Genomic DNA, 25,524 nt, shown 5'->3' with positions numbered 1-25,524 from the left:
AATAAAATTGCAGTATTGAAATATAAATTAAACAAGATTTATTCAGACCAAGTTATAAAACTTTACCAACATACAAAACAATTACATTTTGAATTTGGTGACAAACCACAAAAACTATTAGCGCGTCAACTTCGCAAATTGGATGGGGAAAAAACAATATACAAAATTAGAACAGACAAGGGAGAAACATTAACACTGCCTAAAGATATTAATGATAGATTTCTACAATACTACCAAAAATTGTATTCATCTAAAATAACAGAACAATCAACGGGAATGGAAACATTTTTACAAAATTGTAAGTTTGCGGGTCTAGATCAGAAAGAGAGAGAATTGCTAGGGGCTGAAATTACGATAAAAGACATTGAAGAATCAATAAAGTCCTTAAAAAACGGAAAGTCGGCAGGACCCGATGGTCTAAATTCGGAATTTTATAAAAAAAATTATGATTTGCTTTCCCCACGCCTACAGACAATGTACAAATACGCATATACTCAACAGAAACTCCCAGAAACTCTAAATGAATCTACAATCATACTTATACCAAAAACGGACAAGGATCTTGAAGACCCAGGTTCATACAGAGCTATAGCCCTCTTAAATACTGATCAGAAAATATTAACTAAGATTCTATCTAATAGATTGAGCTTAGTGATCAGCAAATTAATACATCCCGACCAAACAGGGTTTATCCCCAAACGGTATTCATTTTATAATCTGAGAAGATTATTTAATATTATATACTCCAATAGAATCCCTAACGCAGAGCTAGCAATTATCTCGTTAGATGCTGAAAAAGCATTTGACCAGGTAGAATGGCCATATTTATTTTCGGTGATGGAAAAATTTCAACTAGGAGAGAAGTACTGTACATGGGTTAAATTGTTATATTCTAATCCAACAGCTAGAATATTAACAAACAAAACGTTATCAACTAAATTTAATCTCTCTAGAGGCTGTAGACAAGGATGCTCACTATCCCCACTATTATTTGCTCTTGCAATCGAACCCCTAGCAGAAAGCGTTAGAAACCATCCAGGAATATTTGGATACAATACTAGAGACACAAGGAATAAAATCTCCTTATATGCAGATGATATACTAATATATATTACAAAATTAGAAACTAGTATTCCAAACCTATTAAATCTAATAACTCAATTTGGTCAGTTTTCGGGATATAGAATCAATTGGAATAAAAGCGAAATCATGCCAATAACAAAATTCAATTTACATACAATACAACAATCCCCTTTTAAAATAGTTAAAGATAAATTTAAATACTTAGGAATCTATGTAACTAAGACATATACCTCTTTATTTAAACTAAATTTCCCACCCTTGCTGAATAAACTAAATAAGAATATTCAATACTGGAAAACACTCCCCATTTCTATGCTTGGGAGAATTAATGCTATAAAAATGATTTTTTTACCGCAACTGCTGTACCTACTTCAACTAATTCCGATATATATCCCAAAAACTTTTTTCAAAAAAGTCGATTCCATTGTTACAAGTTTTGTCTGGGATTATAAGAATCATAGAATAAGTAAAAAACATTTATGTAAATCAAAGATAAATGGAGGTCTGGCTTTGCCAAATTTCTTATTTTATTTTAGGGCAGTCCATATTAAAAACATGAATTTCTGGCTGGAAGAAATGGATCAACAACCAGATTGGCTAATGATGGAAAAGGAAGACTGTCTACCTTTTGAAATTGGACCGATCATATTTGCCCCCACAAAACTGTACAAAAAAACCTATAAAGAAAACCCCATAATACATAGTAGAATATGAATTTGGAAACAAATAAAAAAAGATTTAAAATTGAATAATATACCACTCTGCCTTCCCATTGTAAATAATCCTTTGTTCAAATCATCCTTTATGGACAAAGGTTTCACACAATGGAAAAATTATGGAATCAAAAATATAGGACATCTTTATGGGAAAGGTACTTTTCTTTCATTTCAAGAGTTACAACAGAATTATGGACTGCACTCAAATAATTTCTTCAGATATCTACAAATTAGAGATTATGTTAAATCTAATACACAAGTCTACAGGAATAGGGAATCAGAAATTCTTGATGAATGTCTGAACAAGCATCCTAATACTGAAAAACTAATAGCTTATATTTATAACACCCTACTAAACAACGAGGTACCACCGACCGAACCATATAGATACAAATGGGAAAATGAAATAGGTCATCCTATCACGAAAGATATGTGGGACGAAAGTTTACAACAAATACATCAATGTTCATTAAATGCCAGACATACTTTAATACAATTCAAGGTCTTACATAGACTACACTTCTCTAAAATAAAACTAAATAGAATCTTCCCACAAATCTCTCCTATTTGTGATAAATGTCTACATTTAGAGGCTAATTTAACACATACATTTGCAAACTGTATAAAACTTAAACATTTCTGGGCTGATATTTTTGAAATAACTTCAGAAGTTATTAATACAAAACTGGACCCAGGCACAAAATTAATAATACTTGGAATATCAGAACAAAGCTTAACACTCACAACAAACCAAAGAAATTTCCTCAACTACAGTATAATAACCGGAAAAAAATTAATATTAAAATTTTGGAAAGGCCCTACAACCCCCACAATTAAAATGTGGATTACGGAAATGTCGGAGACCCTATACTTAGAAAGAATTAGACTTGTCTTAATGGACAAACAAGATCTTTTCCATAAAATTTGGGCTCCATTCATTAACTATCTGAAGGGATAGATTGGCACAGCGCGAGGACCCAGCTGAAACTTGAAATCAGGAATAGATGAAAAGCTATACTTTATAACCTACGAACCTATCTCCATTGATGTATTACAGGTAACCCATTCCACCTCCCTTGTTTTTCTGTTGTGTTTTTTTTTTGCTTTCTTTTTTATTTGTAACTTTCTACCCTCTCTTTTTCCCTCTTTCTATAAAAAATAAAAACACTAGAAGCAGAAGTAATTGATAATGGAAAATTTTAATAATGTATGACTGATGTATATGAAAAGTTTTTTTACTATAATATGTAACTACATTTTATAATATGTCTACTTCTAATAAATAAATAAAAAATAAATGTTCCATCTATTTGAGTCAGAGTCCGTGAGCCATTCATGTTCCATGACTCTTGATCGGTGAGTTTGCCTTGTAAATAAAGGGAGTCACTTCCTGTGGAGGTGCCAGGTGCAGCCAGAGTGTGTGTTGCTGAAACCTGAAGCCCCCAATATTCACGGGGGTTTGGACTGTCCCAGACTAAAGTGTCTGGGTTCACCCTGGGCTGGAACTCCCTGTGTGGGCTGGACAACAACCCTGTGCAGTCAGAGATAAATCCAGCCCTCCCCATTCCAGGGACCTCACACAATGGGAGCAGAGTCTGGAATCTCTGGAGCTGGAACTTCTGCAACCGATGTCATGTCTAAATCTGGGGATATTACACCACTGCACATTCCAATATCTGTAGCGTTTGTGGAGGAACAAATGGCAATCGTAAAAATAACGTAAGTAAAATTAGGTTGGATTGAGCAGTGTTTGTTGTTCTGTGTCTGTTTGTGGTGTATAATTTTCAGTAGTTGTCAGAGTAATATGACAACAAATGGATGCTGAAATTGTGAAATCTGTTACGAGTTCTGCATATAAGGATCACATGAATCTTTGTTTGGTGAACAACCTTGTTTGGTTGTTTCCAATGGCCGATGTAATTGGCGTTCCTAATTAAAGTCTTCATTGCCTGCCCGATCTTGGTGGTGTGTTTTAAAGGTTTTTTTAACAGAGTTGGTGCCGTGACTCGCATGACTACAACTGAAGAATGCAGAAGAACAAGTTGAGTCTTTGTTTAAGGACTCTGAAAGGCTTTCAATGCACAATGTTAATCCCGATGTTGTCATTTAAAAAGGGGGTGAACAACTAGATCTCCTCAACTTGGTCAAAAAGCCTGATAGGGTAACAGGACATGTGTTTAGCTGCCATGGAGGATGAATGGAGGCAATCACTGTGAAAACGGTCGTGAGTTTGACATCTGGTAGGACCATAGGTGAAGATAACTTCATGGCTATGCAGTTTGGCCTTTAGATAAAGTACTCGGGATGGACATATTGCAAAATTACTGCATGATGAGAAGGAAATATGAACAGGTAACGTAATTAAGAGCTCTTTAGCCTGATAACGACTGAGATGTGTTTTATTTATTCAGCTCTTGGAGCTGTAACAACTTGAAATTATTGATTTCAAAGTCATGAGAGGCTTGGGTTAGAACAATGGTTTCCATCCAAAGATGGAAGGGAAAATAGTTTAAAAGACGGGCAGTCTAGTAGCGACAACACCAGGAACAACCATCACAAGAAGGATCTGAGTGATGCTTTACCTAGAGCTTTTCAGCGTATTACATCCAGATCCAGATCCAGAGAGCCGGATCAAAACTCAGAGAAGACTACCTCCTACCAACAGAGTGAATCTGGCCAATTCATCCATACGGATAACATATTTGTACGTCATGTTTTTTGTGATTTAGTTTGAGAAGTGATAAGCTGGAATAGTAAAGTAATGACTAGTTATTAGAGGTCAACGGTTTCCATGCATGCTTAAGTAGCTTGAGTGTTAATAAAGATTAAATTGTACTAAACCCTGGTTTCGAGTCCTTTTTTCAATAGACTAGTTGATAATTTATAGAGGTAATAGGGTCAACAGTACCATGTCACATTACACGGTAGACAAAAATGCTGGAGAAACTCAGCGGGTGAGGCAGCATTTATGGAGCGAAGGAAATAGGCAACATTTCGGGCCGAAACCCTTCTTCAGACTGACACCTTCCTCTAACTCCAGTGTTACCCCCTTGTACATTCCTCCTGCACAGTTACACTCAGTGTCTGTTCCCCTGACTCCTGCATTACACCCCATATATCCGCCTCTAACTGCTGGACAGTCAGAGAGCACCTAGCCCATGGGGTTGGTCCACTCCCTTGGTGTAACAGCAGGTCTGTTGAGGTCACGTCCTGTTCAATACTGAGTCTGAAATGAAACTTCCAACAACGACAATATACTTCCAACAAAATAATGTGTTTAAGAAGGAACTGCAGATGCTGGAAAATCGAAGGTACACAAAAAAGCTGGAGAAACTCAGGGGGTGCAGCAGCATCTATGGGGCGAAGGAAATAGGCAATGTTTCGGGCCGAAACCCTTCTTCAGGTTTTCGGTCCGAAACGTTGCCTATTTCCTTCGCTCCATAGATGCTGCTGCACCCGCTGAGTATCTCCAGCTTTTTTGTGTACCTTCCAACAAAATAACATCTCTTTCACTGTTACACTTACCATCATTGTTAATGACCACACAATCTTCATTGCCTCTTAAGTCATTAGGTTGGCTCGGAAGCCAGTGTCGATAAATATGATTAGATCCATCAATCCATGCGAAAGTCCCTTCCTGTGGGTATAAATCAATGATCATTCCTGCTGCCACGTCACAGTATAGGAAGGAGCTGTACCTGAGCCGGAGTTAGAGCAGAATACGAACAGCTGGGACAAGTAGGGCAGTGGATGGGAGTTTAAACTATGCTCTAGCTTTGATTGGACTTCACTGGACTTTATCTTGCATTAAACCTTATTCCCATTATCCTGTATCTGTACACTGTGTGTGGCTTGATTGTAATCATGTATTGTCTTTCCGCTGATGAGACAGCACACAACAAAAACTTTTCACTGTACTTTGCTACACGTGACAATAAGGAACTAAACTAAATTAAACTAAACTAAACAAAACTAAACTCTGATGAAAGTAACAGAAGCCTTGGAATAAAAATATCCCGATTAGAGAAAATCATAGAAAGTCTCAGCTGATTTGTTTTGCCTCACCCAGACACATAGAAGTAAAATGTGAACAACAATAGAAAACAATATAAATTTGGTTGAGCCAATATCATATTTTTGAAGAAGGCCCAGTGTCCCAGTCCTCACCCGACCTTGAAGGTGCCCAGTCACTGTCCTCCCAGCCCACTACTCGTGTTCATAGTCGCGGCGGCTCCCTCCTCGACTCTCTGATCTTCGGGGTATGCAAGCTTCCCCATGCAGGCAGTGGCCCAGCGGGCCCTTCTTGGCAGTGGTGGACCACATTTGCCTCCGCATGTGGCCCTGTATGATCCAATTGGTCTTCATTCACAGCGGCCACAGGATCTTTGTTCTCAGCAGCCACAGGGTCTTTGTTCTCAGCCCTTTGTTCTCAGTTTTTGGTGGTTGCCAAGTCCGTTCTCAGGTGGCCACAAGGTCTTTGTTCTCAGCCGACCACAGGCTCTTTGTTCTCGATGGCTTCAGGGTCTTTGTTCTCAGCGTCCGCTAGGTCTGTTCTTATACGTGGCTCCTCGCAGGACCATCCTTTCCATGAAGTTCCATCAAGTATTAGTTACAATGATCACTGATAATTTACTTGTAAGGATCAGCCAACTGTCATCTGTTCAGCTTCAGTTGGCTGATCCTTTCAATTTCATATCCCCAAATCTCTAAATTCTCATTGCCAGATTTCTTCACAGATGCTCTGTGACATCACTCTGCACACCAGCCTTGCCCCGTGTCCTTTCCACAGTTTGGGGGGGGGGAAAAATCAAGTTTCGGGAGAAGGATTATCCGGAACGCAACTACAGAGAGGATCGAGAAGAATGAAGGGAAATGTTGTGGCCGGCACTGGTCAAGCATGACCGTATTTAAGGGCGGGACAGGCTTGAGGGGCCGTGTGGCCTACTGCTGCTCCCATTTTCTTGTGTTGTGTCAGTGTGTATTTTATATTTATACATTCATACAGTATTGACCCTTTTATAATGCTGATTCCATGAGCTGATGAGGGGAAAGGAAAGTCCCAGTGATGGTGTGAGATGAAGGAGGGTGAGAGGAGGCTCATGTGGAGCAGAAACAGACAGATGAACATGAGGAATTTTATTTATTGTCCTTCCCTGATCATCCTCTGACCATTCCAGACGGCAGGTAAGAGTCAACACATTGATGGATCTCTGGAGTCGTGGTGAGGCCAGACTGGGGAAGGAGGGCAGATTTATTACCCTGAAGAACAACAGTGAACCAGATGCGTGTTTACAACAGTCCGCTAGTTTCAGTCCCCATTACTGATGGTAATTTGTTACTCCAGGGTGATTGCAGTTTATTTACTTGGATTCAAATTCTCTGGTGTCTGGGATAGGTTTCAAACTCGCGTGCCTGGATCACCGGGTAAAGGCCCCGTCCCACTTACTTGTCCTTGGCACGCAAATTACGCGACCTCGTCCGGTAAAGGCCGGTCCCACTGAGAAGCGCGGAGGGGTATGGAGTTGTGCACGGTATTGTTATGGCGCTCCAAAATTTTGTAGTGAACAAAATCTTCGCACGCCACCGGCCTGTCGCGTAACTGACGGCCAAAGTGGAACAGGCCCAAGACCCTGGCGCGACGCAACGTCCCACCTCCAACAGCAACAGAAGCAGGCAAACGATTGTCGAACTCAGCCTGGGGCTCACAGCTGTTGCGGATCCGGTCGGCCCCCACTTCTACTCCCAGAGCGGGGCCAGGAGAGGAGCTGTTCTGCTGGCGGGGAGGATTTGATGAACTTTTCGGAAGGTTTTGTTTGGCGGGGAGAAACAAAAGCAGTCAGATTTTGCAGTTCAGAGCTTTGTCGATCTGCAGAGACTGTCTTTGTTCAAGGATTCCTCTAATTTGTGAGGATTTGTCCATGTATCTGGAAAGTCGTAGGAGTGCCTGTGGTTAGCGGAAGGCCAAGTTTAACTTGTACAAGTGGGAGCTGAGTCTGGAGCGGTGTTTGTGTTTAGCAACATCGGAAAGCTCCCTGCCTCACCGACTTGCCCGGTCCAGGTGTGCTGGGTAAGAACGGCAACAGTGCCTTGGATTTCGTTGAAGCCGGGGAGGCGACGGAGACCTGGGGAAGAAGCCTCTGGAAGCTCCATTTTTAACGACGGGAGGATTGGCACGGACATTTCCTATCTTATCAGGAGGAGACTGCTTCTGTTGCTTGCCAAGAAAGCCTTCACAAGACTATTTAACTGCTGCAAAAGAGTGGAGGTGCAGCAACAGCAGAAAGACTGCTTGGATTTATAAAGTACTGATACTTTGTGTGTTGTGCCACGCCCTAAAGATGGCGACCCCTCAGAGTTATGCAGCTGTCGCACGGTCGGCAGTCTCGGAGACTGAGGGTCACGAGTTGATGGGGCACACATATGGTATAAAAATGTACATGCAGAGCAACCTGTCCTTCAAGGCCTTTCTAGATGCGCTGGGTGAGACTGTTGGCAAGAAAGCCATAGTCTCGGGCGCGGTGGTCAGTGGAAAGGTTGTTGTTCTACTAAAGACTGAACAAGCGGTGGCTCTGGCTCTGGAAAGGGGGGTAACAGCATGCGGGAATTTCGCGGCGGTGGACCCTTGGGGGGGTCCCGTTTTGCCGTTCATTATGTCCAACGTTCCCACTTTTGTTCCGGATGCACTCCTGATCCCACATGTAAGGAAACTGGGGGAGGTGCGGTCAGGGCTCACTAAACTATTGTACAGGTTTGACGATCCTGAGATGCAACATATATATACGTTCAAGCGTCGCGTGTATATACAGTTGGCACAGGGGACGGACACGGAGGGGAGTTTTGAGGTGGAGGTGGATGATTTCTCCTATCGCGTGTTCTGGAACGCGGGCCAAGTGCGTTGTCACGCTTGCAAAAAGGTGGGGCATTTTCGCAGGAATTGTCCCAGGACCCAGGCTGTTAGTTCCACCACAATGGCCCGGGAAAGCACTGCTGGCCCATCTGGGGCTGCTGGTTTTACCACGGTGGCCCATGAAGGCTTTACTCCCATACTCCCAACCCCCATCCCCCCACCACCTCCATGTCCCGTACCTGTGGCGGTGGATGCCGGTGAAGTGCGTGGGGTGGATGGGGAGGTTTGGGAGCAACAGCGGGGGAGGAAAGTCAAGAAAAAGAAGAAAACTCTCCATGGGGGTCCCCTAGAAGATGATCACCTCCAAGCGGGACCCCAGGCAGCAGATAAATTCGTGCTCGCCTCTGAGCCCAGCCCAGGGAAGCATAAGGGTCTAGGGTCCAACGGGAGAGGTTGAGCAGGTAGACGGTAGTGCGGAGGTAGAGGCTTCCGCTATGGAGCTTACCGTAACACCGCACGCCAGTGGTTGGAAGAGGAGGAGGCATGGGTCCTCCGATACAGAGAGGGGGCCTGAAGTTCAGGGGCAACCTGAAGGGGAGCCTTCCCCTCCTGTTGAGGTGGAGAACCCAGGGCACGTTTCCTCTGAGGGGGAGGATGCCTCTGTAGGTCAGGGACCACCTGAGAGTGGTGATATATTACTCTTGGGGGCTGTTCCTCCAGAGAACGCGTCTGCTAGCTTAGTGGATGACATGGGGCAGCCTGAAGGGGGGACTTGGGTGAGGGGGTGGGTCCTCAACGTGAGCTCCCCGTTGAGGCTACAAGCTCAGATGAGGGGTGTGATGCCCCACTGGTTGAGGGAGCAGGGGAGACTCCAGTAACATCGGCCCCTGAGGGCCACAGTGAGGTGATTCACCTGGTGGTGGGTGACGGGGACTCTCTGGGTGATGGTGCAGGGGCGGGTACTCTGGGTGCGGAGGAGGGCAAGATCGTTTCGGAGCGTGTCTTTAGGTCGGACTCCAGACAGACCCGCTTACAGCAAGACCCGGAGACTTGCTCCGACTTCACTGTTCATAATCTGGTGGTGGGAGCGTGCAGGAGACTGGCCAATTATCAGATAGCTTGCCGCAGTCAGAGGCACTGGTACCTGCCCCTGTCACTGATCCTGGGGGTGGGATGGTGAAAGAGGAGGGACTGTGTGATGTGGCTGGAATGCCCACCTCACAGGGAGGGGTGAGCGAGGCGGCTGAGAGTAGTAACCTTCCAGACTCGGGCTCGGACATTGAGTGCGAGGAGGAGGGGTACGCGGAGTTCATCGACAGTGAGTTGACGGACTGCTCCACCCGCGGCCCCGTGTCTCGACTTGGCGAAGTCTGGGAACTTCGGAAGTTCTTAAAGGGCACTAGAGGGAGTAGGAACAAGGTGGATTTGGCTGTCGACCGCTGGTCGGACCTGAGTGCGCCCATGCAGTCCATTGATGCCATCCTTCAGAAGAAGGGGAATGAGGCGGGGCTAATAAGAAATGAGAGGCGTCAGTTCCAAGAGCTTTTTATGGCCCTACAGAGAGGGCAGAAGGTTAGGGGCGGCTCCAATCCTTCACCGGGGGCGGGTAAAAGATCTAGTGTACTTTCAAAATGAAGCTCACTATAGTCAGTCTTAATATCAATGGGGGCAGGGGGTCTCTCCATAAGTTTCACCTTCTCTCAGTGCTCAGGGACGGGAGGTATGCGGTGAGCTTCCTGCAGGAAACACACAGTGCCTAGTGATGAACCCACCTGGCTCCTGGAGTGAGAAGGGGGCCACTGGAGTGGGAAGGGGGCCACTTAAAAAGACTTTAAGGGAGATGGTGGACTCTTTTGAGCTGGTAGATGCTTGGCGAAATTTGCATCCCGACTCTAACGCCTTCTCGTACAGGTTTGAGGGTGGTGGTGACCGTATTGATCATTTATACGTGTCCAAGGCCTATGTCTCCTGTGTTTCGGCGGCCTCCATGCGGTTGGTGGAAGTGGATGTGGATTTTATCCCGATGTGCACACGGGCTGGGTCCGCGTACTGGCATTTTAATAGCCAGCTGTTGGAGGATCGCCGATTCCAGGATTCATTCAGGCAGTTCTGGGCGAAGTGGAGTTAAAGGCAGGGGCGTTTCCTTTCCCTAAGGCAGTGGTGGGACGTGGGGAAGTCCTACGTCCGTCTGTTTTGCCAGGACTACGCGATGGGGTCGACCAAAGGGCGAGACACCGAGATCGGACGGCTTGAGAGAGAGTTACTCGACTAGGAAGCACGTCTGGATCAGACTGGTGGGGCTTCGTGTGAGTGGGAGGAGTACCAGGAGAAGAAGGGAGCACTGAGGGACTTGCAGCTTAGGAGGGCCCGGGGTGCGTATGTAAGGTCGCGAGTCCAGATGTTGTACGATCTGGACCGTGCCTCCCCCTTTTTCTTTTCTCTGGAGAAGGGGCGAGGAGCCCGCAGGCAGCTTGTTGAGTTGCTTGCGGATGATGGCTCCTCTGTCACAGATCCAGAGAGCATTGGTGCCTCGGTTCGGTCTTTCTACAAGACTCTGTTCTCGGCAGGCACATCGAGTGGGGAGGCGCAAGAGGTCCTGTGGGAGGGCTTACCCGCTGTGTGCAATGATGTGGCTGAACACTTGGATGATCCCCTAACTCTGGAGGAGTTGACTGGTGCCCTGCACCAGCTCAAGGGGGGCAAGTCTCCAGGGCTGGATGGGCTGACTGTGGAGTACCTTAGAGCCTTCTGGGATGTCCTGGGGGGTGACTATATGAAGATCCTGGGGGAGAGCCTGGCGACTGGGGAGATGCCCTTCTCGTGGCGCAGGGCAGTTGTTGTCCTGCTGCCCAAGAAGGCCGATCTCCGCCTTTTGAAGAACTGGCGCCCGGTCTCTCTCCTCAGCACGGACTATAAAGTTTTTGCACGGGCATTGGCGAATCGCCTGGGCCCCGTGCTGTCCCAGGTGATCCACCCTGACCAGTCGAACACAGTCCCGGGCCGGTCCATCCAAGACAATATTCATCTGGCCCGGGACCTGATCCATCTGACCCAGGGGGCTGGTCAGTCAGTCGCCTTTCTCTCCCTCGACCAGGAGAAGGCATTCGACAGGGTGGAGCACGACTCCCTTCTTGGGACTCTGCAGGCGTTCGGATTTGGACCGCACTTTGTGGCCTGGGTTCGACTTTTATACACTGCTACAGAATGCCTTGTTAAGGTCAACGGCTCTTTGTTGGCCCTCATTCCGTTTGGGAGGGGGGTTCGTCAGGGATGTCCCATGTCCGGCCAGCTGTATTCCATCTGTGTCGAGCCTTTCCTGTGCCTTCTCCGGAGGCGGTTGACAGGCCTGGCTTTACCGGGGCCGGGGATGGAGGTAGTTCTCTCGGCCTATGCCGATTATGTCATTTTGATGTTCACCGACCCTGTTGACCTGCGGAGGATGCGTGAGTGCCAGCAGGTTTTCTCGGCTGCTACCTCCGCCAAGATCAACTGGGGGAAGTGTTCTGGTCTCTTGGTGGGTGGGTGGCAGGTGGACTCCCTGCCGGAGGAGATGGCAGGTTTTGCGTGGAGTACCACGCACCTCCTCTACCTGGGGGTCTACCTGAGTCCCGATGAGGGGGGGTGGCCGGCGAACTGGCAGGAGCTGGAGGCGAAGGTGATCGCCCGGCTGGGACGTTGGTCCGGCCTACTTGGTGTGCTCTCTTACTGGGGCAGGGCTGTAGTTATAAACCAGCTGGTGGCCTCTCTGCTGTGGTACCGGATGGCCACTATGGTCCCGTCCTCTTATTCTATAACCATGTTACAGAGGAGATTGGTCAACTTCTTCTGGGGTGAGAGGAACCACTGGGTCTCTGCTGGGGTTCTGATTCTCCCGTTGGAGGAGGGTGGTCAGGCGCTGGTCTGTGTTCATACCCAGGTGGCGGCTCTCCGACTCAGGACCCTGTGGAGGTACGTCTACTCGGACTACCCTCCTAAATGGCACGAGCTGGCGACGTACATTTTCCACCAGGGGGCGCTGTCTTCAGGAGGGCTCACGGCTCCCGGTAGCAGGCTTCAGTCGACGCGCTAGGCGGGAGTTGCCTGGCTTTTACCGTGACCTCCTGAAAGCCAGGAATTTGGTCACCTTCAGCCAGGGCCCTGCTCCTCAGGGGGAGGGGGTGTCATGGCCGTGACGGTGGGTATCGAGGAGAGGCGCGTGCATGGAGCGATTGCGGACGAGCTTTCCCCCGCTCAGTCAGAATTGTTCACAGGTCCCATGGCCCGGGTACCTATGTACAAAAAAAAAAAATGGGTGACGTTTCAGGTCAAGACCCTTCTTTCAGACTGAAGAAGGGTCTCGACCCGAAACATCACCCATTGCTTCTCTCCAGAGATGCTGCCGGTCCCGCTGAGTTGCTCCTGCATTTTGTATCCATCTTCAAATGACGTCACACGCTGCAGACGGCTGTGCAGGCACATTAAGTCGCGCGTAACCTTCGCGGGACAGTCGTGCCTCAACGCAACCACGAGGTCACGTCATTAGCGTGCCAAGGACACGGAAGTGGGACAGGGGCTTTACTTAAACATTACATTGCCGCACCCTGTTACTCTGCAGGGCGTCATCTGTAGCTCAGTCTCAGAACAACGATGTGACACCAGAGATCCATCAATGTGTTGACTGTAACCTGCCGTCTGAAAAGGGCAGAGGATGATCAGGGAAGGACAACAAATTATTATTAACGCATTATCATTAACTTTACCCGCAATATGTCGTTTAGTCCAATCCAAATTTTTGGACTTCCATAGCTCTCTGCAGCAATCATTTTCTTAAGGAACATGTTGTGTTCATTCGAGGACACAGACGCCAGATGTGCAGAATGAGGTTGGTGTTTGCAGAATTCCTTTAAACAAACAAAATAGTTTATCTGTTTCCGTAAATTAGTGTAAATTCAGTGAATTTATCATCTGATAAGCAAGCAAAAAAATCATCCAAATAAATAATGCAAAGTGATGTCGGAAATTGGGGAAATGTATTACCTGGATACCCACTGGTCCGAGAAATAGAAACCATAGCCCACGGCTGCAGTGAAGCGCACCCTGGAACACAGGGACTCATCGCAGGCAATTCAACGAGAGGCTGTGCTGTGTTCATGGGATTGAACCAGCAGAGATCAGTGTTCCCCAGGCCTCCCAAAGTAACCACTGGTTTTAGGGACTTACCTCAGCATTGGTCCATGTTCTATTGTCACAAAAGAAACGGAAACAGGATTTTAAGGGAGGATAATAAACCCAGTCAACTTTGCAGTCTTTTTTGCCTACGTTGCGCTTTTCAATGTGATGCTGAGTCTCCTCCAGTCCCAACGAATTGCTCGTCCCTGTCAGTTAAAGATAATTTGGATTTAAGCCAACTCACCAACCCAAATGCCTTCCAGAGCGAGTCCTGTTTGTCTGCATTTGGCCCATATCCTCTCAACCTTTATTATCCATGTACCTGTCCAAGTGCCTTTCTTCTTCTTGCGTATGGCATGCACAGCCTAAAGTTGTAGGACAACTTGTTCTATTTGATCTTATTTGATTGTGCACGCCAGGTTGATTGCATTGGTCGAAACAGGGCGGACCACGTGAAGGTTGCAATCTTCCACCCCTCCAAGTGCCTTTGAAACATTGTAATTGTACCTCCCTGATTAATTGTACCTCCATGCCCTCCAGTTCTTGACCCCCCCCCCCCTCCCCCCTTCCCCATACCTTCTATCAATGCCCCTCATTAATTTATAAATTTTTCTCGTATAACTCAAGCCCAGCAACATCAATGCAAATCTTTACTGCATCGTCTCTAGATTAACCACATCCTTCCTGTAGTCCGGCAAACCAGAACTGCACACATTTAACTGGTGGGGTTTCACCAATGTCTTGTACAGCTGTTACATGAATACTGACTCCTTAATCTTAACTAAGGGTAAGAATACCAAACACCTTCTTCACCATCCTGTCTGCCAGCACCGCCACTTGGAGAGAACCATGTTAGTGTGCATTGAGGTCCATCTATTCAACATCAAGCAGAGGGCTCTGTTTTTCACTGGCCACACAGATGCATATTCTCACTACATGAAATTTAAATTACTTTGACCACCCACTGACACACTCGCTGTGATCACAGACATAATTTCTTGTGCAATCTTCTGTCCTCATCTCCCCTCCCCACCTCTCCTCCCCCTGATCCCCTCCCTCAGTCCACCTTCCTCGGATATATTTGTGACATGAACACAAGTCAACGGGTGTCATTCTCTTGTGCTGGCAGCGTGACCAAGTTTGGGAATTAAATATTAGGTTAAGCTCTGTATAGGGTCAGGCAAAATGAAAATGGAGAGGTGACCCTGATAATAAATGACAGGATGAAGTCGGTGGAGAGAAAGGATCTTAGTTCATGAAATGGAGACACAGCATCAGTTTGGGTGGAGCTGAGAAACAGCAATGTGCGGAAGACATTGGTTGGATTTGTCCGTGGTCACACACCTGTGGTCTGGTGGTCTAGGGTACATATCAGGAAATTAGATGCACTTTTAGGAAGAGTAATAGCATAATCAGATTTTATACAGATTGGGCAAAACAAATTAAGTCAATATATAGAGAATGTCTTCACTATGTACATAACTGAAAGTTTTTGAGATAATTCTAGACAGCGTCACACACACACAAACTAACCTCCGCTCATGCACACACACTAATCCCCCCCCCCCCCCCCGCGTTATTATATTAATATTATTCATTTGCTACTTTCCCCCATCCCCCGCCCTATCCACTCATACATAGCTCCCAACTGTGCAGGCGTGGCTAAACAGGGAGAGGGAGGGGGGTAGAGAGGGAGGGGGAGGGGGTAGAGGGGGAGAGGGTGATGGGGGTAGAGAAGAAGGGTAAAGGGAGGGGTGGGGGTAGAGAGGGAGGGTAGAGGGTGGGGGCGGAGTGTAATGAGGAAGAGGGAGTGGTTGCAGGGCGCATGGCTTCACAGGTGAGGGTTGGTCCACGAATACAGTACTCCACAACTCATCCATAGGTCCCAATATTCTCCACTCCCTAAAGAGGGAGGGGTGGGAGAGATGGGGTGGTGGTTGAGAGGAAGGAGGGGGGGAGAGATGGGGGGGGGACAGAGGGGGAGGGAGGCAGAGGGGGAGGGAGGCAGAGTGGAGTGCGGTGTCTCAGGGGAGGGCTGGTTCCCGAACGCAATATTCCACCATTCACCCTTAGGTCCAAAAAATTACCACATCCTGGAGGGGGGGGGGGGGGGGGGGGGGGGGGGGGTAGAGAGGGAGGGGGAGGACAACTTGTTCTATTTGATCTTATTTGATTGTGCACGCCAGGTTGATTGCATTCATCGATATGGGCGGACCACGTGAAGCTTGCAATCTCCCACCCCTGCCCATTGTCATCTCATATGTAAATGAGATCCATTGTGATTGGACTTCCGTGAGATGGCACTGTGACATCATCAATGGAAAGGCAGCAAGAGTCTCCCACTGAAAATCAGTTACTTCTTTAAAATAAACAATTAAAACTTTAAAAACTTTGGAAATATAGGTTGGAATGCGACGGGAAGACGTTTATCCTGTCGAGGGAAAACATGTAAGTAGAATGTGTGAAAATGGGAAGGCTGTGGCCTAGCATTTGGAAGAAGATACAAATTAAATAGATTAAAAGAAAGCCAACACAACCCTGTAAACACACAGATATTTCGAATGTTAAGAACTAAGGGAAGAGTTTTAGTATAATATAGATAAACTGCAGAAGAAAGTGTTGTCCAACCATGGCCATCAGTGAACCAAAAAGATCAGAAGAAAAGGTTTGTATTTTTTCCAAAAGAGCAGAAAGGTATGAATTGTGAACAATTCAAAATTCTCTTCAGCAACCTGAACAAATAAAAACAAATTTAATAACAAATAAACAAAGGTTTTGATTGGAAAAATGTAAGTAGAATTTGAGAGTGCTAAAAAAAGAAAAAGTTATCAAATAAAGTAGATCAAGCAAAAATAAAAAGTTGATTAAATCTATGTGCATCCAGTGCAGATTGAGACAGGAGAAATTATACTGGGGAATAAGCAAATGACCGTGATATTTAAAAAATAAAACTTTTTTTATATCTTTATGGAAGAAACACCCCAGAAAACTCAAATAAACGGAGGCCAACAGATGTAGCAAGAATGAGGAGGTGAAAGAAATGAGAATCAGCTCAACGCAACTATTGGAGATAGACATGATTTAAGATACTAAAATACAAAAGAACATGTGGCCCAGCCAAAGCCATTGTTTAAACAAAAAGATCAGAAGAAAACTGGGGAATTGTGAACAATTCCAAATTTTCTTCAGCAACCTGAAAAATAACAACAAATTTCACCAAAAATAAACCAATGTTTTCAGAACGAAAAGAAAAGTAGAATTTGAGATGAATAACGTGGAAAAATAAAAAATAAGAATAAATATTTCTACAGCAAGTGAAAAAAAAGATACATACATGGGTGCAGGAATAGACAATTCGGCCCTTCGAGCAATTCAATATGATCATGGCTGGTCATCTACAATCAGTATCCCGTTCCTGCCTTCTCCCCATATCTGATACCGTTCGCCCTAAGAGCTCTATCTAACCCTGGTTAACTCAGATGATCAATATCTATGTACATCCCTTGCAGATTGACATAAGAGAAACTGACGTTTAATAATACTGATACACTGGAGTGTGCCGCAAGAATAAGACCCAACCTTTACAAACAACATCAGTATGAAGTGACCGAGAGACATGCATCAAGGCTGCTGCTGACGCAAAGCTGTTCGCATTTATTGTCAGAGAGTTTGCGTGGATGAGCAAAGACATCTTACTACAGGTATATTGGGTCTAGTGGAGACTGTACCTGGAATATCGGTCTAAGATTTGGACTACTGACCGCCAGAAGAATATCAGTGCTGTAGAGGGAGTGAAATGAAGATTCACCTGATTGATTCCAGGGACATGTATTGCCATTTGAGGAGACATTAAACAGATTATAGTTATACACTTATGTCATCAGAATTCCAGAAACTGCAATGCCTTTGCACTTCGAAGTGTGCCAGCCTAATGACTAAATTACTCATAATTCCAACCATTTTCTGTCTCTTTCACTCCCCACCCCCAGGACTCGCTCCCCCTGTACCTTTGCCAGCACTCTGGCCATCCTCCCTCAAGCCACCATCCTCACCCTCACAGTGGGCAAGTAAACTGCAACCATTGCATTGGACCAGTGCCTGCAGAATCTTTTCCACTGCATCCCTGGGGTCTCGCCAGAGAGTCACATATCCCTCTTCCTGCAACTCTGTCTTCCTGTGAAGTGTCACCGTGGAGAAATCTCTGTCTCCTGATGTGGAGGAGAGTCTCAAACTCACTTTCCAACTCAGCAGCTCTGAGATGAGTATCCCAGACAAGAGACATTTCCTACCAGTCCCAATGACCACAAATTCCCATGTTCCACAGTCCCAACATAGTGCCTGTGAATTAATTCCTCACACCAATATATTTCTAAAGCTCCTGGAATCAATGGACCTTACCTGCCACATCACTGGCAAGCAGTGTGGTCAGCACCAAAACCCACACCAGCATCATGTTTCCTTCCTCGAACCTGAAACACAAGAAAACAATTCATCATTAGTGTCAAGTTTCACAGTGAAGGTGGGCATATCCTGCTGCCATTCCCACCTCTCTCTCTCCCAGCTCTCTGTGTCGATGAGGTTTCCAATGCTGTTGCATCCTTATATACGTGCAGTTCTGGCATCGTGGAGGCTTTTGGAACCATTGGAATCAAACTCAATTGGCTGCAGCAATCTATGTAAAACTCCTGCTGACCAATCACTGACTGACAGATTCGAACAAGATGAACAGGAAGTCACAGAAATGTCTTGTGAGCTCCAAGTGTGACTGTAGAATGTGGCACTGTATCTGAACACTGAGGGATGGAAACTGTAGATAGTATGTATGGTCCCATTATGTGTTCATAGTTTTAGGATCTAATGAATATTATCAACAGGAACAATTAAGATGTAAGGTTCAGGCGAATAGTCAAAAACAACATTATTGACCCAGAACACCTCACTCACTCCTCTACTCACTCTGGTCTGTTTCCTCTCCATTTCACATCACGGTGGAAGGTCCCCCTCCGTCACTGACTTGGGAAAGTTTGTAATCCATTTGTAAGTAACTGGTTCAATTTAGCATCTTGGCCACTATTCAACAAGGAGCTGTAGTAAGGTCTGCTCAGAAAGTGCATGGAAGGACGGGGAGATAATGGACAGCTTGATGCTTGTTGCATTTCCATGCACAGCTGAGGGAGATCCCTGCAGGATCGCAATATAGGAAGGAATCCACAGGATCTCCAGTGGGTGGGAACCATGGGCCAACTGCCTCTTTCTTTCTCTGGATTTTCTCATTCCCCAATCACTTCACATTCTAGAGGCCAGGTGGAATCATAGAATGATACATTGATACTGCACAGAAGGAGGCCATTTGCCCCATCCTATCTGTGCCATTTCTTGGATCGTGTGATCTATTTAACAGAATTCTCCTGCTCTTTCCCCGAACCACTGGAATTTGCTCCTGGATACATTTAGATAAATCCTTTGAAAGTCGTTGTTGATTCTGCTTCCACCAGCCTTTCAGTCCATGAGTTTCAAATCATGACAACTTCCTGAACAAACCTGATTCCTCCTGTCCCCTCTGCCCCATTTGCCAATGATCTCAGATCTCCATCCTCTAGTCCGTGCTCCTGCTGCTGGTTGGGAGCTCAATAACTGGAAAACACGGAGCCATGTGCAGCAGCATTTGTTACCTCATCACCTCAGCCAGCTGGGAGACACTCGCTGAGGGAAATCACTTCATCACCTCACCTCTGATTCATTAAACAATCATTTCCACACATTGAGAAGTTTGTGAAGGTCTCAGATTTCCACAACATTGCTCTCCCGTACTGTGATCAAGGACAACAAATCAGTTTCTCATCATTTGCTTCACTGAATCTATTTTGTGGATGGCACACGCAATAGCCATGGATTGTCTGTGGTGGAGAGAGGGAATTTACAGTGTGGGGAGGGGACTGCCACATGAGCTGGCCTGCAGTATCCTAAATGCATTCCAGAGTGTTGGATCTGTACTCATCCAGGAGCGCAGAGGGATTCCACAATACTCCTGATCTCACAACTTGTAGATGATGGGAATAGTTTGGCATCAAAGGTGAATCACGTGCTGAGGTTTCCGCAGTACCTCAGCTTCCCTTAAAGACACAGAATCAATGCGGCAGGTCCTGTAGGTTTTCAGGTCAATGCTGACCCCTAAGCTGTAAATGGTGAGAGAACTGGTGAGATTAATGTCATTGGCTGTTACGGGTAGACCCTGACCTTTAGAGTTGGTCATTGCCTGACAATCATGTGGTGCAAATGCTACTGGCCATTTATTGGCCCAGGACGGAACGATTTTGCTGGATGAACTGCTTCATTTAGTGAAGAGTTGTGAATGGAACTGAACATTGTGCAATCACCAGGGGACGTGAGGTTTCTTCCCTTGGGCGTGAAGCACAAGGAAAGGATTCACAATCACAAGTCATTCTGCATGGAAACAGGGTCTCTGGCCCACCATATTTATGCCGACTGTCTTGTACCCACCTGTTGTATCTTGACAATTTCATTGATCATCTTGATATTTCTTAACCATTCTGACAATCTCTGCCTGTACCTCCCGCAGGCATTTCACATTCCTAATACCCTCTGTATAAATAATTAATCCCCTACCCCTACCCCTGCCTTAAATCTGTGCCCCCTGGTTTTAAACATCTCTGATACTAGTAAAATATTCTTCCTATCTCCTCATTCAATTCTTCTCATAATTTTTAAACCTCAATTATGCCCACCCTCAGCCTCCTCCACAGGTTCCCCAGAACTTCCTTCTTCTCTAGGGTGTTCCTTCATGATCAAGGTTGCGTTGCATCTCCGTCAGTTCTGTTGGCTCTGGTGAAACTTGCAGATATTGACTTTGAGAGGCTGCTAGCAGGTAATGGGATGTCTATGATGTTGGAGGCTTTTCAACGTGAGATCAGATGATCTCAGGATGAGAATATCCCAGTTTGAGTGAAGCGCAAGGAAGGCAAAAGTAGAGAACCTGGATGATGAGAGATATTGAGGCTCAGGTCAGGACAAAGAAAGTGCTTGACAGATAGAGGCAGCTGGCTCAGTGAACAGGACACGGTGGGAGGAAAAGTGTCCTGAACCTCGTTCACTCAGAGGGCGAGTCTCTGAGGTTTCAAGGAACGGACTGTGACTGTCATCTTTGCTACGTGTTGTTTCTTTGTATTGGATGCAACTTATGTCAGAATTCTTCTCCATGTAACCAATAGACCTGTACCCACAGTGATTGTTGTGGTCATGGACAAGTCTCTAGAATTAGGTTACAATGGTTGTGTAAATGTTATATTTGGAGCGTACTGTAGGATAATGGGAGGTTGTGCTGTTTGATGGGAGAAATAGCAAAACAGAACATTTCACGTGGTGATGAAGCCGATAAATGTTGGTGTGTGGAGGGGTGCAGGTGTGTTGGATCACCAGATGCTGAAACAAGCAATTATGAAGTCAAATAGGACAATGTCTGTTATTTTGAGGGGTTTGGAACGGTTTTCTAAATAATTTCTCCAGGATGAATAAAAAGCTGCTGGAAGAACTCAGCCGGTCAGGCAGCATCTGCAGAGGCATAGTCGCTGTTTTAGTTTCAACCCTGCATCTACACTCGAGGACATTGCCAAAGTCTTCAACATCAGCATTATGAGTTCTTCAGCCTTTAGTGCTGATAAAACCACTGGTGACATCCAGAGGTCAAACACAGGGCCAGTCCTTCACCTTCAAACCAGCATCTTCACCCCTCCAATCAACAACCATTCCTGAACCTTCCTTCCAGCCACCCTGTTTCCAACCATCCCTTCTGCTCCAAAGACTTCACCAGGTATTGGCCCATAAATTGGACCCCACAATAAAGCTGGACTAATCCAGTCCAGCTAATGACCAGACAACCAGGCTGCTCCCAATCATCAGAGGTTGTCCACAGTGCGGGCAAGTGTCATTTCCCCTCCAATAATCAACTTGCCCACGCTCAGTGTGGGTTTCATCATCATCATCATCATCCTTTATTTTCATCATGCAAAGCAACAAACTGTACAGTGCAAAATGAGAAGACGTTTCTCAGGGAATACCGGAGCATCGCACTTAAAACTTAAACATTTCACACATAAATAAAAACAATCCAGTTCCTGATAAAAACAGTACGAATAGTTTTTAAAAAGTGCAGGTAAAAAAGCAACATTAAAATACAATTAAAAAAGTCATAAAATGTCCAGGGCAGCTGATTTAAGTGGCCTGAGCCAGTGCCAGAGTTATTACTCAGTGCCAGTTATTAAATTGTCAGTGCAAAAGCAGCAGAATCAGATGGAATGACTGTTTAGCAGCCTCACAGCCTGTGGAAGGAAGCTGTTTAGCAGTCTGGTTGTCCAGGCTTTGATGCTGCAGTATCTCTTTCCTGATGGCAGGAGATCTAGATGTGTGTGGAGTGGGTGCAATCTGTCCTTTGCTATGCTCAGTGCTTTTTTCAGGCAGCGACTCTGGAACAGTTCTTGTACCGAGGGTAGCGAGACGCCAATGATCCTCTCTGCTCCCCTCACTGCCCTCTGCAGAGACTTCCTGTCTGAGCAGTTACAGTTGGAGTACCACGTGTTCATGCAGTACGTGAGTACAGACTCCACCGTGCCCCTGAAAAAAGTCCTGAGGATGTTGGTGGGAAGTGAGACCTGTTTGAGTTTCCTCAGGTAGTGCAGTCGCTGATGGGCCCGTTTGACAATCCCAGTGATGTTGCTGGACCAGGTGAGACTGTCTGTGATTTGCACTCCGAGGGGTGTGTGTTTGGACTGCAACTTCCTGAAGTCAACAATCATCTCCTTTGTTTTTTCTACGTTTAATTCTAGATTGTTGTTGCCGCACCAGTCCACTAGTTGTTTCACTTCCTCCCTGTACATTGTTTCATCCTCTCCACTGATGAGTCCCACCACTGTGATGTCATCTGCAAATTTTATAATCCTGTTGTCCCTGAATCTAGCAGCACAGTCATGTGTGAGCAGTGTGAACAACAGCGGGCTGAGCACACAGCCTTGAGGGGAGCCAGTGCTCAGCGTGATCGAACCTGAGATGTTCTTGCCAACACGGACTGACTGCAGTCTCTCGGTCAGAAAGTCCAGGATCCAGTGACACAGGGTGGTGTTGAGGCCCAGCAGGGTTAGTTTCTCCACAAGTCTCTGTGGGATGATGGTGTTAAAGGCTGAGCTGAAGTCAATGTACATGATTCTGGCATAGGTGTTCTTGTTTTCCAGATGAGTGAGTACTGTGTGCAGCGTAGTGGAGATGGGATCTTCTGTAGAACGTTTGGGGCGATAGGCGAACTGGAGGGGGTCTAACGATGAGGGGAGGCTGGCAGTAATGTGAGGTTTAACCAGGCATTCAAAGCACTTAATTACTATGGGGGTTAGGGCAACAGGGCGGTAATCATTTAGGTAGGCCACAACTGATTTCTTTGCTATTGGGGTTATTATGGAAGTTTTGAGGCATGTGGGGACAATGGCTTGACTAAGGGAGATGTTGAAGATGTCTGTTAGCACTTCTGCTAACTCATCCGCACATTCCTTGAGCACCCGTCCTGGGATGTTGTCGGGTCCAACTGCTTTCCACGGGTTGACCTTGGACAGGATTCTCCGTGTGTCCATTGCGTCTATGATCAGGACTGGCTGGTCAGTTTGTGCGCAGGGCCTGGCTCTCCCCTTGGGTGTGGTGTTAGCTGCATCAAAACAGGCAAATAAATTCACCAAGATCACTCAGCTCTGAACCACATCACAGCCTTGGTCCAAAGGTGAGGCCAGAGTGAGGCTCGTTGAAGACAAGGCAGCATTTGACTGAGTGCAGCATCGAGGAGACCTGGCCATTCTGAGACAAGGATCGTCAAGGAGAGAATACGTCAATGGTTGGATACATTCCCCACACAAAGAACGATGCCTGTGGTTGAACATCCCAGCCCCAGGACATCACCTCAGGAGTTCCTTAGTATATGAGCATGGATGATGAAAATGGAAATTACTGCCAATACCTGTGTATGGAGATGTGCAGGTTTTGAGATATTCCTGTGTCTTTTTTGGTAACCTCCGATGACGTTTGATAAAGGGACAAGCATTTTGGTGAGAGTTTAGAGTCACACAGAGGTCAGAGCAGTGAAGACCAGCTAGTTCCATCCAAAGGAACTTTACTGAAGAGTTGGGTTTTTACAACATTCCGGCAGCTTCATTTACTGAGACGCTCCCACGATTTAATATTGACAGTCTGTGTATTCTGAGCTCCACAGTCCTCTGAGGTAGAACATTCAGAAGAACCTGAAGAAGTTAGGTAAGGTTACAAAATAGACTCCGCTTTTAGTTTAGGTATAGAAAATGGGTGCTTTGCCATTTTCTCTCCATATTCAACAAGAATAAAGTGCACAAACACTGGATGCTTTGCCCTATGATCTAAATGTACAGGATACTGGGTCCTTACCCTTTACTCTGAATATTCAACAAGATTGTAATGAACAGTTGATGAATAAATGAATAAACAAGGTCAAAAAACAAGACTGTTTGAATCTGCAGAGATAAAGAGTAGCTCCTTCGAGCAAAAGTATATGAAAAAATAACTTTTCCTCTAAGATTGGGAGAAACTAACAATCTTTAATATTACCACATATGGACAAAGCAAGAGGCCGTACAATGTTCTGTAAGATAAAGAATTGCTGAATTGCAGACTGGTTCGCGTATAAGCATACGCATGTGCTTTGCATCTATGTGTGGAACATGAGGAACTCTGTGTCTGTGTGTTCATATTTAGAGTTACCTCCCACACCCGCCTGGGTGAAATAAAGACGTTACCATATTAGTAACTTTATTGTGTTGTTATCTGTTTGTAGCGAATCGAACTTTACAAGCCCCAACACTTTTTATGGAAGTGGCATCATAGGAAATTATAGGTGATTTAAGAAGATCTTTGTACCTTGTATCTTCACCAACTAAAGCTGAGACCACTGAGAACTTGAAAATAGCCAAGGTTGTTCTATCCTTTCATAAGGGAAGTAGAGCCAATCAACCGCTATCTCTTTTGGTTGAGACCAATCACCGACCAGCTTCCCTTAAAATTCCCGTCCAATCAACAAATCGGTCTCCTCCCGTCCAAACCTGAAGCCCCCAATATTCACGGGGGTTTGGACTGTCCCAGACTGAAGTGCCTGGGCTCACCCTGGGCTGGAACTCCCTGTGTGGGCTGGACAACAACCCTGTGCCGTCAGAGATAAATCCAGCCCTCCCCATTCCATGGACCTCACACAATGGGAGCAGAGTCTGCAATCTCTGGAGCTGGAACCTCCAATTTGCATTTGGCCTCACTCTGACAATGGAGGAGGCCAAGGCAAGAAAGGTCTGTGTGGGAATGAAAAGGAGAATTAAAATGTTTGGCAACCAGGAGATCAGGTAGGTCAGGGCAGATTAAGCGAAGGTGTGCAGCAAAACAATTGCCCAGTCTACACTTGGTCTTGCCGATGTATAAGAGTGACAACTTGAACAATGGAAACAGTAGATGAGGTTGGAAGAGATGCAAGTGAATCTCTGCCTCACCTGAAAGGACTGTCGGGTTTACAGGACAGAGTCGAGGGAGGAGGTATAAGGACAGGTGTTGCAACTCTAGTCCATGCTCCTACTGCCTGGCCGAGCTTGGAAACTAGAAAACACGGAACGAAGTGCAGCAGCATTTGTTACCTCATCACCTTAGCCAGCTGGGAGACACTCGCTG

General features: G+C 45.9%; 1 long non-coding RNA gene across 2 annotated transcripts in view; it reads right to left on the bottom strand.

The window, feature by feature from the left end:
• The window catches only part of LOC116985272, a 58,865-nt gene that overhangs the window by 7,317 nt on the left and 26,024 nt on the right, over window positions 1-25,524 (bottom strand). Inside the window, exons 1-4 of one of the 2 annotated variants that reach the window (XR_004415231.1) lie at window positions 18,193-18,350; window positions 13,846-14,000; window positions 13,386-13,526; window positions 12,958-12,961 (exon numbers count right to left, since the gene is read on the bottom strand). This is a non-coding gene — a long non-coding RNA (uncharacterized LOC116985272). Of the gene's footprint in view, window positions 1-12,957; window positions 12,962-13,385; window positions 13,527-13,845; window positions 14,001-18,192; window positions 18,351-25,524 lie in introns of those variants that run through there. The other variant, XR_004415232.1, reaches the window with a different exon arrangement.

This window comes from Amblyraja radiata, chromosome 21 (genome assembly GCF_010909765.2).
Source record: "Amblyraja radiata isolate CabotCenter1 chromosome 21, sAmbRad1.1.pri, whole genome shotgun sequence".
Classification (NCBI taxonomy): Eukaryota; Metazoa; Chordata; class Chondrichthyes; order Rajiformes; family Rajidae; genus Amblyraja; species Amblyraja radiata.
The sequence above is the reverse complement of the archived record's forward strand: the minus strand, read 5'-3'. Positions and strand labels throughout refer to the sequence as shown.